Raw genomic sequence first — 12,671 nt, forward strand, 5'->3', positions numbered from 1 at the left:
GTGATTCCTGATTGACTGACTTTCAGAAGCAGAGGGCTGGCCCTGATTGGTTGGGTTATAAAAGCGCAGTCGCTGTCGCAGATGTTGATTAAGTAACAGGTTTAAAACCAGTTCTGTGGACTACTTGTTGCCATAGCTACAGAATTAATTGATTAATCTTACCTTTGTGAAAACACCCTTTCCAAATTTCAGTTTCTTTATCTATAAACCTCATAGGGGTTTCAAAAGAATTTTAAAAAGTAATGCTCATAAAGAACATACACTCTACTAGCCATATAATGAGTATTCAATAAAAGTTATGTTTATATTTTTAAAATAGACTCAAGCCAGTTTGTAAGACGAATAGAATTCCTATGAAATATGGTCTAAATGCTTTTGCCAGAACACCATAAAATATTGTCACCCATTTTCTTTCTTCCTTCTCCCCACTCTTGGTTTAAAAGAAAAACAGACTAACATGGTATTTTATTCACAAGGCCTAAGACTAAGTTTAAATCAGCCTGTATTAACTAGGATTCTGCTTTTCTTCTGTTCTTAGCTCGCCTTAGATTCTGAAGGCATGAGATAAATAGAATGGCAGTGCTCTAGGAGAACACGGGGAGATGTGGTAGACTGGATTATTGTTTCCAATTCTTCCCTCCCACCTTGCTGTAAAATTGTACATGACCTTACTGTATCTCCCAACAAGTAAACAGATTATGTTCCCCAACCCAATGACACTTGTGTTGGCTATGTGAATTACTTTGGTCAACATACTGTAACAGATATGATACAAGCAGAGGTTTTAGGTTGCTTTCAGGATTTCACTCAGAAGTTTGCATCTCTGCCACCTACCATGAAAGTAACATACCCCCTCCAAGAAGCAAGGAGATACCTGGAGCAGATTTGGACCCAACATGCAGGCTGAGGCCAAACCCAGCTCATCAACAGATCCATGAGTGAAAAACAATTTTTTTGTTGGTGCTAAGTCACTGAAAGTCTCAGACTTTTCTGATCCAGGAAAACTTGCAGATTTCAGAATCATCATACGTCATCTTTTAAATATTAATGTACAATATTGGGAAAGTGGCAAATCATATAATTTGAGACTTCCAATTTAAATTATGAAACTTAAATTACTATATTATGAAATAAAATATCATGCTTTTTAGAAAGTGTTATGTCCGATTAAATTAATATGAAAACTCTGATCAGAATTCCAGCAGGACAGCTTTGGTTATCTAGGTCAGATCCATTTCCATGAGAGTCCTGTTACTTTATAAGTGTCTAGTTAATTTCTTTCATGAAAAAGATTTTTATTTCAGATCCCAAGCATTTGACAGTGATAGCCAAAACAAAGATGCTTCTTCAAAAACAAAATATAAACTTAGGATAAATTATGCATGCCAGATTACATCTCATAAGTTTAGAACACTTTTCTCAAAAGTGTAGAATGCAATGAAATGAAACTGTTTCTATTTGGAAATTCTGAACCTTTAGAACAAAGGCTAAACTGGTCCCAATCAGCTCATCACTATCTAAAACAGTTGTGTGCATTTAATGGCTATGGGATTTTTCTTCCTTCCCCCTGTGTGATGGTATTATAATAGTAACAACTCTGAAAATATAGTACATAGGTACCCCCGCTTTTCGAAAGTTTGCATTATGCCACTTGGCATTTACAGATGACCTACGGTAGTACCTCTTTTCGCTAATAGAAATCTGCAGAGGATTTCCACTGTGAGGAGAAAAGGGGAAAAAACGAAATTAGCATTCAGCGTTTATTTCACAGTGAGCCTGTTATAAAGGCGGCGCACCCAGAACAGTGCGAGTGGCGCCACCAAACTCTTTCCATGGGAACTACACTCAGCATCTCAGCATTAGGCGCCATAGCTCTGAACTGTGTCTGTGAGCCTCTGTGCTTTATCTGCATTTATTGTGTGCATATGTTAGCAAAACGCATCCTACGGTATTAGAAAAACCTAAGAGAGTTTATTTTTGGGATCTGAAAGTGCTCAAAAAATTTTTCACATAAATTAATGGTGATTCCTTCTTCATTTTATGCCATTTCAGCTTACAAAAGTTTTCATAGGAATATTCTCCTTTCTGATAGCAGGGAAAACCTGTACTTTGTTCTCACTTCCACATTTTTTATAACATTCTCAAATTACCTAAGAAGTCAAAGAAAAAGCAAATTTAGGATCCTCCACTTAAATTGCTATTGCTAAAAGAAGACATTGAGGCCTGAATTGTTTAGAGGTACTCTACATAATCCGAATTTGTTGGATAATAATTCAGACTTTCACTTTGGCTTAGAAAAATAGACTTTTGAAGCTGAAGAAGTGCTTTGAACTAGTAATTATTTATCAACTAGAATGCTTCCAGTTACCATTAACCTAAAATACAAGTAGAAGTTTCTTAAACAATAAGGACCTTTGCAACTCTTTTAACAGGAGGTTCAGAGGTAGGGAATTCTCTGGAGTTGGTTAATTCAGCAGCTCATTGAGCTCTGGCATCTGATTTTTATCCTTGGGCATATGCCCTCTTGGTTACAGGAGGACAGACTTTTCCTCATTCTCCTCGCCAGTTGTGATTTCACTTGCCTATTCTTAAAGCCATCACAGGCAAGCAGGATAGAACCAGTTGCCTTAGGACAGCTAAGATTCATTCCCTGGGCTGAGGAGAGACCCAGGCACCCCTAAAGCCCATGGCTCCATTGGATAAAATGGGATTTAATACGCAAATGGCATGAGGGAAAAATTACTATTGGATAGACTACTGACAGTATCTGCCATAGGTTTTTAGCTACATTTTTATAACACTTACAATTTTTCAAACTCTTTTAGATATGTGTTTCAATTCTCAAAACAATCTGGAAAGGTGGAAAATAACTGATTGTTCCTATCTTCCATGTGAGGTAATAGAGGCCCAGAGAAGTTAAGTGGTTTTCCAAGGCCACAAAACTGAGAGAAAAAAAAGTTGAATCTGTGTCATTTTCATTTTTTAAACAATCACATGATGTTAAACAGCTCCCAAATAATAGGAAATTATATTCATTAATTTCCCGTTTAAAACACACAGGCTTTTATTTATATGTCTTCTCTTTTTAATGTCAGAAAAATAGGAATCTCCCTGACATTTTCTCTTTCTGACAGGAGTTTCTCCTTAGTAGGTACTTTATGCTATTATGAATTTGTATGATAGCTTCACTCAAGTAAAAATGAGTTTTCATATTGTGATGTGGTGAAAATAGTCGAAAACTATTTCAAAAGCAATATGAACTACCTGTGCTACGGTTGGCATTTCTGTATCTCATATGTAGGCAATGACACTGAATGTTACTGATGCAGAGTGATAGACTATGTCACTGTCCTTAAACTCATTTAAAGGTATCTTTAAACTGCAATAAAAGGCATAGAGGGGGACCACCTAGAGTCACTTAGCCCAACTTCTGCCTCTTAGCTGGGCAAATAATGAGATTCTATCTCACTTCAAAATATCTGCAGCAAAAGGTAATCTATAATTAGCATTGGTAACTTGCTAAACTGCTTTTAAATTTCCATGTCATAGGCAACTCTGTAACTCTTGGTCGCTGTGTACTCACCAGAGGGACTTCATTTACCTATCTGTGGGTAATGGAGATGACCCCGCCGTGAAACTGTCGTTCTCTCAAGTAAGGTCAGGCTTACTGCTTTTGTGAATTGTACTACCTCTTCTCTGTTTTTTGGGGATTTTCTTACATAATGAACTCCCAATTTATTCATTTTTATTAGCATTATTTTTAGAACTCAACAGGCCAATCCCGTTAAAAAGTAAGTTAGTCACAAGTGATTCTTTAAATTAACATTACCCTTTATGATTTTCAAAATTATGTTACTTCTAGGAATCTGTTTTCTAGAAATGTGAGCACATGTACACCAAGATATATATACAGGACTGCCCACAGTTACATTGTTGTAATAATGAAATTTTAGGAACAATATAAACAGAAGAAGCAAAGTTAAATAAATTGTTATATATACATAAGTATATATACATAAAGTAGAACTGTAGGGAGTTCTTAAAAAAATTGGTAAATTTATATGTACTGATTGAGAAGATGTGTATTATAAATTATTCTATCTTAAAAGAAAAAGAAAAATGTGTGGGATGCCTGGGTGGCCCAGTCAGTTAAGCGTCTGCCTTCGGCTCAGGTCACGGTCCCAGGGTCCTGGGATCGAGACCCACATCGGGCTCCCTGCTCAACGGGGAGCCTGCTTCTCCTTCTGCCTGCCGCTCCCCCTGCTTGTGTGCTCTCACTCTCTCTCTCTCTTTCTCTCTCTGTGTCTCTGACAAACAAATAAATAAAATCTTTAAAAAAAAAAATAAAAGAAAAATGTGGAGCAATACTTAGCCTATATTACGTTTTTACTTTAAAACATGTTATATGAGCATAGAAAATCTCTGGAAGGATATACAGCAAACTGTTAACAGTCAAAATTGTAGGAGAATAGTATTAAGGCATAAAATAGCTTAATTTTAACTTTATATACTTCTATGTAGTTGGCTAGGTATTATGCTTATAATTTTAAATAATCTAAAAAGAAAAAAAAGGGAAATTTCAGAATATTGTAACTCATGATCCCGTTGGTTTTTCATTAGAGTGATTTGATAAAATGTATTGTAGGGAACAGCACAGTGTAGTGATAAACAAACTGCTGAGATCTGAATATTAGCTCTACTGTTTTCTAACTGTGTGGGCTTGGGCAAGTTACTTAATTTCTCTGTGCTTTGATTTCTTCACCTATAAAGTGGGGATAATCACAGTACCAATAGAAATTGTAAGAATAAAAGGAGATAGCACATGAAACATTCTAACTTAAAACAGTTACCTGGAACATAGTAAGGGTTCAATAAATGTTAGCAACTAATAGAGAAGAGGTATAGAAAAGACAGACATCTTAATGAAAATGGTCTATTTTTTGGTCCCAGAGTTGGGATTAGAACCCAGGCTGCTTGGTTCCTGGTTCAGTTACCTTTCAACAACAGACTTTGTTCTTTCTCTTTTAAGTCTTTGGGATCAATCCAATTTTCTCCATTCTTTATTCTAGAGGGAACTGCCTCCAGCATTCAAATGGCAGATATAGAAAATTATAAAAAGAAAAGAAAGGCATCAAGAAAATATTCAAAATACAAGAACAATAATTCATTCAGTAAGTCCGATGATTTCCTGAAAACTTGTTTTCTCAAATTTAATATCCTGCAATTATCAGCAAGATGCATGTGTATGATTAACTCTGAGGAAACAGGGGTCTGTTAGCAAAATTTAATCTGAAAAAAAATATGTGTTATGGAAAAAAATCCCTCAAAATATGACCAACATGTCATGTCAATTTTATAGAAAAGCGTAATAGCTCAAAAGCAAGTGTTCATTATGGGCTAAATACCACACAAATTTATGCTCTCAAAAGATGCAATTAGTACATATTAGTACATATAAATATCAAAGCCCTTCTGTGAATGGCCTGAGTTTGGGGGAAACATATAATTGTCAAATATTAGGTATTCAAGAAATAGCTGTTGAATGGATTAAGGAACATGCACTTCAAATCTGATTACATAATTGCAAACTGCTAGCTGTCTACTTGATATACTTGAAAATCTTTTTTTTAAATATCCTACAAAGTAGAACAAACGGGATTTTTAATTTAATACCATCTGAATCTGCCAAAATGTTTCCATTTTTCTACTAACAGAAACACTATGCATTGAGAAATATTGTTTCCTTACATAAACACATTCTCTATTTTCTCATAAAATTTCATGAATATCTCAAAAAAGAAAGGAAAATGGATATAGAAAGAGAGAGAGACAGAGAGAGAGAGGGTGGAGGGAAAGAAAGGGAAAAGGAGGAGAAGGATTGAGATATGTCTGCAAGGTGGTTACTCTAGCTTTGGCTCTCAGATCTCAAAACAGCTTCATTTCCCCCTTTATTTTTTCTAAGATAGACAAGTAGTTTAGTTTCCTGGGTGGACTGCTGACTTCCACAGTCCTTGAACATCCCTTTTTCCTTCTGTTCAGATTACCTCTACTGGCATGCTTTTTCTCCACCCTATCCAAGTCTGGGAGACTGTACCTTTTTGACCCACACTGAAAATAGGAAGCAAAGCATTGCGTTTGCTTTGAATGACCTGTCCTTTCATCTTCTTCTCTTAGCCTGAAGCATGAAGCAGAGTGTACCTTTTTTTTTTTTTTTTTTTTTACTTCTTTCAACTAAACTCTACCATTTTTACTACATCCACTAAAGAAAATCTATGGAAGTTCTACATGGTCACAAGGGAACAGGGAAATTCCACAGAAGACACTCAGTTATTTGTAGCTCCATTCTTAGCAGAATGTAGGGATTTGAAATTAAGAGGAATAAAAGGGAGAAAACCATAAATACAAGACTGGAAGCTACAATTTCTAGAATCAGTTGGTTTTCAAATGCATTAGTTAAGAATGTTTGATTACCTAGCTTTGACACGTTTGTGATTCGCACTCTTTTCTTCGGTTCTGTCATCAGAAGATCATTTCAGACACAGCCATCATTGCCATGGTGTTATTTTGCTATGTTTTCAGGATGAATTCTCCTTTTGTATTTTTTATGTGTGTTATTTAGGCTGTCAAATTCTGCTTTCTTTAATCTCTTTCATACTTTGTCACTTATTTTAAAGCCTGCACTATATTCTAGTTGTTTCCTGGGTGATTCACAACCATCTCTGAGTAAAAGCATAAAGATTTGATTAGCGTGTTATGAACTGTGTGTCCTGTCCCTCTCGACAGGAACAAGAGGCCCTTCAGAATCTCAGTGGCTGCATTCACAGCTCTCAGAGCCCTGCCACCAGCTCAGCGACACACCCCACGTGGTTATCTGCTGTTTTCATAGTGTACCCAGAGCAGGCTGATTTTGTTACTTGGCTTCTTGTTTTATTTAAAAGATAAATATTTCTGTTTACTACAAACACCCTAGACCAAAACTTAATAAGAACCACAATCCAGGGCAGGAAATATTTATGTAGGGTAATAGTGAAAAACAGTAGACTCTGGAACCAGAGACGGTAAAGGAGGCTCCCTCCCCCAATGCTTTTACATCTAATTAGAACTATGATGTCCTGAATTAAAAAAAAAAAAAAATGGTGGGTAGATAACCTTAATTTTTTTTTTCAGCTCTAGGATTCTGATTCCATTAGGAATAAAAGATGAATGAATAACTAACTACAGGAGCAAAATAGACTGAATTCATCCCAATATGAACAAAGGACTTGTGACATCTATTCTCAGTGCTAGAGAAGAGGAAATAAGGAGAGAATAAGGTATCTGATGCTCTTTGTTTCAAGGGGAATATGAGCCTTCTCATTCTTGGTGGGGCCCCCCAGGCCCTACATGATTTACCTCATTATTTTATTATTTTTGTTTCCCCCTGTGTCTGGCATCCCTCAGCACCCTGGCAATCCTCCTCTAAGAAACACTGAGGGGCGTCTGGGTGGCTCAGTTGTTAAGCGTCTGCATTCGGCTCATGGTCCCAGGGTCCTGGGATCGAGCCCTGCATCAGGCTCCCTGCTCGGCGGGAAGCCTGCTTCTCCCTCTCCCACTCCCCCTGCTTGTGTTCCCTCTCTTGCTGTGTCTCTGTCAAATATATAAATAAAATCTTAAAAAAAAAAAAGAAGAAACACTGAGTCAGGTGCCTGTGCCAAGTGATCTCTGACCTTGAGCATATATCCCTGCCACAGCTGGTGCCTTGTTAACCCCACTTTACTGTAAATTCCTGAAGGGCAGAGATGTTGGAATTCATCATCACAACAATGAAGAGCTCTCTTTTATTATAGAGAAAAGAGTGGGTATGCTTGTATACTGGGAAGAATAAGTAATTCAGAATTCTCTGAATGACTATGTTGCACTTCAATAGTAGCCCCTTACCTCTCTCTCCTTATTCTCCTCTGGGGTATATTACTGGATTCATTTCAGGACTCGTCCCAAGAATCCTGGCAGGAGAGGAGAAAGATATGGAGCCAAGAACACTCAAGCACAACAAGCCATTTATATTGCTTCCTCAACTAAAAATCCACTTTAAATCAATATTGTCATTAAACAAATGAATTTTACAGTGAGCCATGGACCAGTGCAGACCCATCCTATTTCCACAGACCAGTATTTTATTTTAAAGGTGTAGAGAGTTCACCAGTGAAGAACATGAGCTCTGGTGTCAAGCAGATCTAAATCCAAGTTTGTCTCTCACTTCTGGTTCTGTGAACTTGGGCAAGGAACTTAGTCTTTTTATGCTCAGTTTTTCAATCTGTAAAATGGTGGTACCCGTAACAAATAGCCTCGCGGAGTCATTGGGAAGGGTAAATAAACCAATCTGTATAAAAATAGCTAACACATGCCTAACACTCAATATGTGCTTGACAACAGTTAAGTATGATGATTCATTCAGACCTTCACTTATTCATGCTTTCAACAGATTATCAGTACTAAAAATATAGACTGAAGAAAAGGGATAAAAATCCTTATTTTTATGAGCTTTCATTCTAGTAATGGAGACAACAGATTCATAAATATAATACCTGATGTGTTAATACAAAGCTAGGGAGAACAATATGACAGGGAAAGAAGAAAATTGAATGGGTGTAGCGGTAGTGGTTGCATTTTTATTTTTATTTTTATTTTATTATTTCTTTTTTTTTTAGGGAGAGAGAGAAAGAGAATGCACATGCGCAGTGTGGGGGAGGGGCAGGCAGAGAGGGAGAAAGAATCTCAAGCAGGCTCTATGCTCAGAGCTCAGTGAGGAGCCTGATGCAAAGCTCGATCTCACGAGCTGAAATCAAGAGTCGGACTCTTAACTGACTAAGCCACCCAGGTGCATTTTTAAATTGGGTGGACAGGGAAGGATTCATTCTGAAGATGATTACATTAAATCATTTCAACTCTTCCAATCTCCTGGCCTAACTAGGATCATATATAGAAATAAAAATTTCAGAATGTAAGCTCCATGAGATCATAAATTGTGTTTATTTGATTTATTACCATATCCTTAGTAATAGTGCTTGATATGTAGGTGTCTAATGAATGTCTGATGAATGTTGTTGAATAAATATAAAGAGTATAGAAAGTGTTACATGGCATGTATTATAAACATCTCTCCTGGCAAAAGAAAATACACTCATGTGGGGCAAACAAGTATAAAAATAAGTGATAGAATAAAATCAGTGTTCAATTGTTAGGAGTAGTGAACATTTCACTAGAAATCCTAGAAATATTTTATGGTAGCTGCTCCCTAGCCTTCCTCCAGATCTAGTCTCTCTCAAAGGGAATCCGACTCATTCCTTTCTCGCATTTGGTAGGTGCAGACTACAAAGCGGCCAGGTAACCAATGAGTGAAAAAGGTCTGGCCCCTGGCAGAGGTGGCCCATTCTAGGCAGGACATCAATTTGAAGAGAAGCTAAGCCAATTAGATTCTCTTCTTGAGGACTTTGAACTAAAAGAACAAGAAAGACAGTTACCTGTGATTTGGGTGTTTAAGCTGAAGGTTCACCTAGAGTTTGGGCCGTAATGGCCATTTCAGAGCCTTATGTTAGGAGGAAATTGAGACTCAGAAAAGCTGGCTGGGAGTGAGAGATGAGAGTAGCTATGCAGAGAGGAAATAGGATGCCATGAGACAGAAAGACAAGACGGGGAAGTGGCTGGCACTTAGGATTACCTCAGTTCCCACTGACTCTGCAGCCTGGTTGTTTAGTCTGTCCTCGATTATTTTGAGACATCCTTATTCCTTTATGATAACCGCATTTTTACTTAGAATAAGTTACTTTTCCTTCTAACCAAGAGAACACAGACTCTTGGTCATCAACTAGATGCTCTGTATGTCAAACACAGAGTCTGATTTAATCATTAACACAGTCCTATTACTCATGTACTTTTGCAAGAAAATGAAGTTTCAGAGAAATTAACCAATTCACCCAAAGTTGAATGGCTGTCAAATAAAAGATCTCACCTTTGAACCAAAGGATGTCCAAGTCCAAGGCTACTAATTTTCATCCTATTCTGGAGGAACAGAATATAAGCACTATGGAAAATAGTAAAAAACAGACTCCTTTTGATTAGAATATATAGATAAAGCTTCATTAGGAGGGGAAGGACTTGAGCAGACCTTAAGATGAGTAGAATTGAGAAGTATATAGAATATTTTTGACTAGTGATAGAATACTATTCCAGATATAAGTAAAACATGATCAAAACCATGGTGAGGACAATGAAAATATCATAAAAGACTGAGGAGACATAAAGAAGTTTGGCATTAGTGAGATGCTTTTAATTTTGGAGGATGGTATGAAATCAAGTTAGTTAACTCTTGTAAAACCTGAATTCTTGATCTTGCATATTTAAAACTGCTAAATGCTTGCTAAATATTCTTTGAGCCTTTGGTAGAATGTGTAAGTGGCTTTATTTCTGTTATATAGGAGTTGGAAATCTAGGCAAGTATACTATTTTAGAAGGAAACAAAGACTACCCCCAATACTTTTATATCTCTTCCCCATGATCATTCCCCCCCTTCCCCCCCACTGCAAAAATAGAAATCTTCCTGACTCTAGGGAAACTACATTTCCAACTTCGGAATTGTTGTTATCATAACTATAAAAGCAAATGCCAAGAAACAAAACAGAGAATCATAGGAAAAGGGAGGGAAAAATAAGATGAAATCAGAGAAGGAGGCAAAGCATAAGAGACTTTTAACTTTAGGAAACAAACTGAGGGTTGCTGGAGGGGAGGGGTTGGGGGGGTGGGGTAACTGGGTGATGGGTATTAAGGGGGGCATGTGATAGAATGAGAACTCGGTGTTATACGCAACTGATGAGTAACTGAACTCTACCTCTGAAACTAATGACACACTATATGTTAGTTAATTGAATTTAAATAAAGTAAAATTTTAAAAAATAAAAAAATTTAAGAATGAATGAATGAATGAATGAATAAATAAAAGCAAATGCCATGACTTGTCCTGTGGTCACAAGATAGACTCAGCTATTACACTCAAGTACAGATAAAGTAGTTTATCTGTATAGCATTTTTTAAATTATTTTATTATAAAAATAAATTTTGAAGAAAGCAGAAAAGGTATAACTCTAAAAGTCACATAGGAGAAACTATACCCAAAGTAACCAAATCTTCTGGGGAAAAAATCATGGTGCCTTACCAATCTTTTAAAAATCCACTACTTTTCCAATAGTTTCTAATTCCTTGCCATCCATTCATCATTAACTACTGCATTCTGGCTTATCTACTCTCCTTCAATGTAACAGAATGTATTCTTTTGCTAGGGCTGCCATAACAAAATACCACAGACCCGTGGCTTCAACAACAGAAACTCATTTTCTCACAATTTTAGAGGCTAGACTTCCAAGATCAATGTGTCAGCAGGGTTGATTTCTTCTGAGGTTTCTCTTTGGCTTGCAGATAGCTATTTCCTCACTGTGTCCTCACACGGTCTATGGTCTTTATTCTGTGTGCTCACATCCCTGGCCTCTCTTTTTGTGAGTCTAAATTTCCTCTTCCAATAAGCACACCAGACATGTTGGATTAGTGCCCATCCTAATGGACTCATTTTAACTTAATCACTTCCCTCAAGGCCCTAGCTCCAAATACAGTCACAATCTGAGGTACTGAGTGTTAGGCCTTCAACATATGGAGCTTGAGGAGATGAATTCAGCCCATAACATTGTGGCTTCCTGATCAATAAATCCAAAGTTCTTCCTCTGTCTTCATTGTTCTCAAACTCTCTGTGGCATTTAATACTGTTGCTCCCTTCTTTTTTTTTTTTGCCTTTGGTTTTTTTTATTACTCAAAAAAGCTTCATTTTTTTTTTTTTTTAGCTTTCTGACTCTGTGCTTGTGCCTTCAACACTTTCACAATGATTCTCTGCTCCTTGATAAGGAGAGCACGCTTGATCCTGTCACGAACACACTTAGCGAATATGGAACCACCGTAGGCCCTGCTGACCTGTTCTTTCGTTTTAGACAACCTCATAAGGACTTTAGGTCTCACAGCACAAACTCCTCAACGTTGGCCTGGGCACACGCCACATGCAGATTTTGGTGCTTTCCCAACCTTCTTGGTATAAAAGTAAATGATTCTATTACCAGGGGTTTGGGACGGCCTAGTTTTGTTAGAGGCTGTACTGTGGGACCGCCTATGACGGTAGGTCAAACGCTGGAACATTCTGCATGACTATGGACGCCATCCAGGAACTGTTGCTCCCTTCGTACTCAAAATTTTCTTCCCTTTCCTGGAGGAAAACACTGTAGAAGCATCTCTCATCTTTGTGCCTTTTCACATGCTAATGTTTTCTAATAAGAGTAATTTCCATGCCCTTTTTACTTCTGTTCCTAGTTGAACATCATTCCTTTGGGATGCCTTCCATGACCACCCTCCTCAGCTGATATGCACCTTCTACTCTCTGACCATAGCAATAATAATAATAATGACAAAATAATAAAAGGAGAAGCTAACATTTATTGAGTAGTTTTTGTGTGGCTGGCACTGTTCAAAGTGCCTCACATGTATTAATTTTTTTACAACAACCCAGGAAACACTATTACTAGTCCCATGGTAAAGAGAATAATACTGAAGCACATAGAAAGGTAGGCTGTAGTACATAAGGTTTCTGATAATGTTTTAAA

The 12,671-nt window shown here is 37.2% G+C and overlaps 1 pseudogene; it reads right to left on the reverse strand.

Annotated features, from left to right (window-relative positions):
• Positions 1 to 11,844: 11,844 nt before the first annotated feature.
• On the reverse strand, positions 11,845 to 12,210 carry LOC116626648 (annotated as a pseudogene).
• Positions 12,211 to 12,671: the final 461 nt, after the last annotated feature.

Source organism: Phoca vitulina, unplaced genomic scaffold (assembly GCF_004348235.1).
Source record: "Phoca vitulina isolate PV1807 unplaced genomic scaffold, GSC_HSeal_1.0 scaffold2, whole genome shotgun sequence".
In the NCBI taxonomy this organism is placed as follows: domain Eukaryota; kingdom Metazoa; phylum Chordata; class Mammalia; order Carnivora; family Phocidae; genus Phoca; species Phoca vitulina.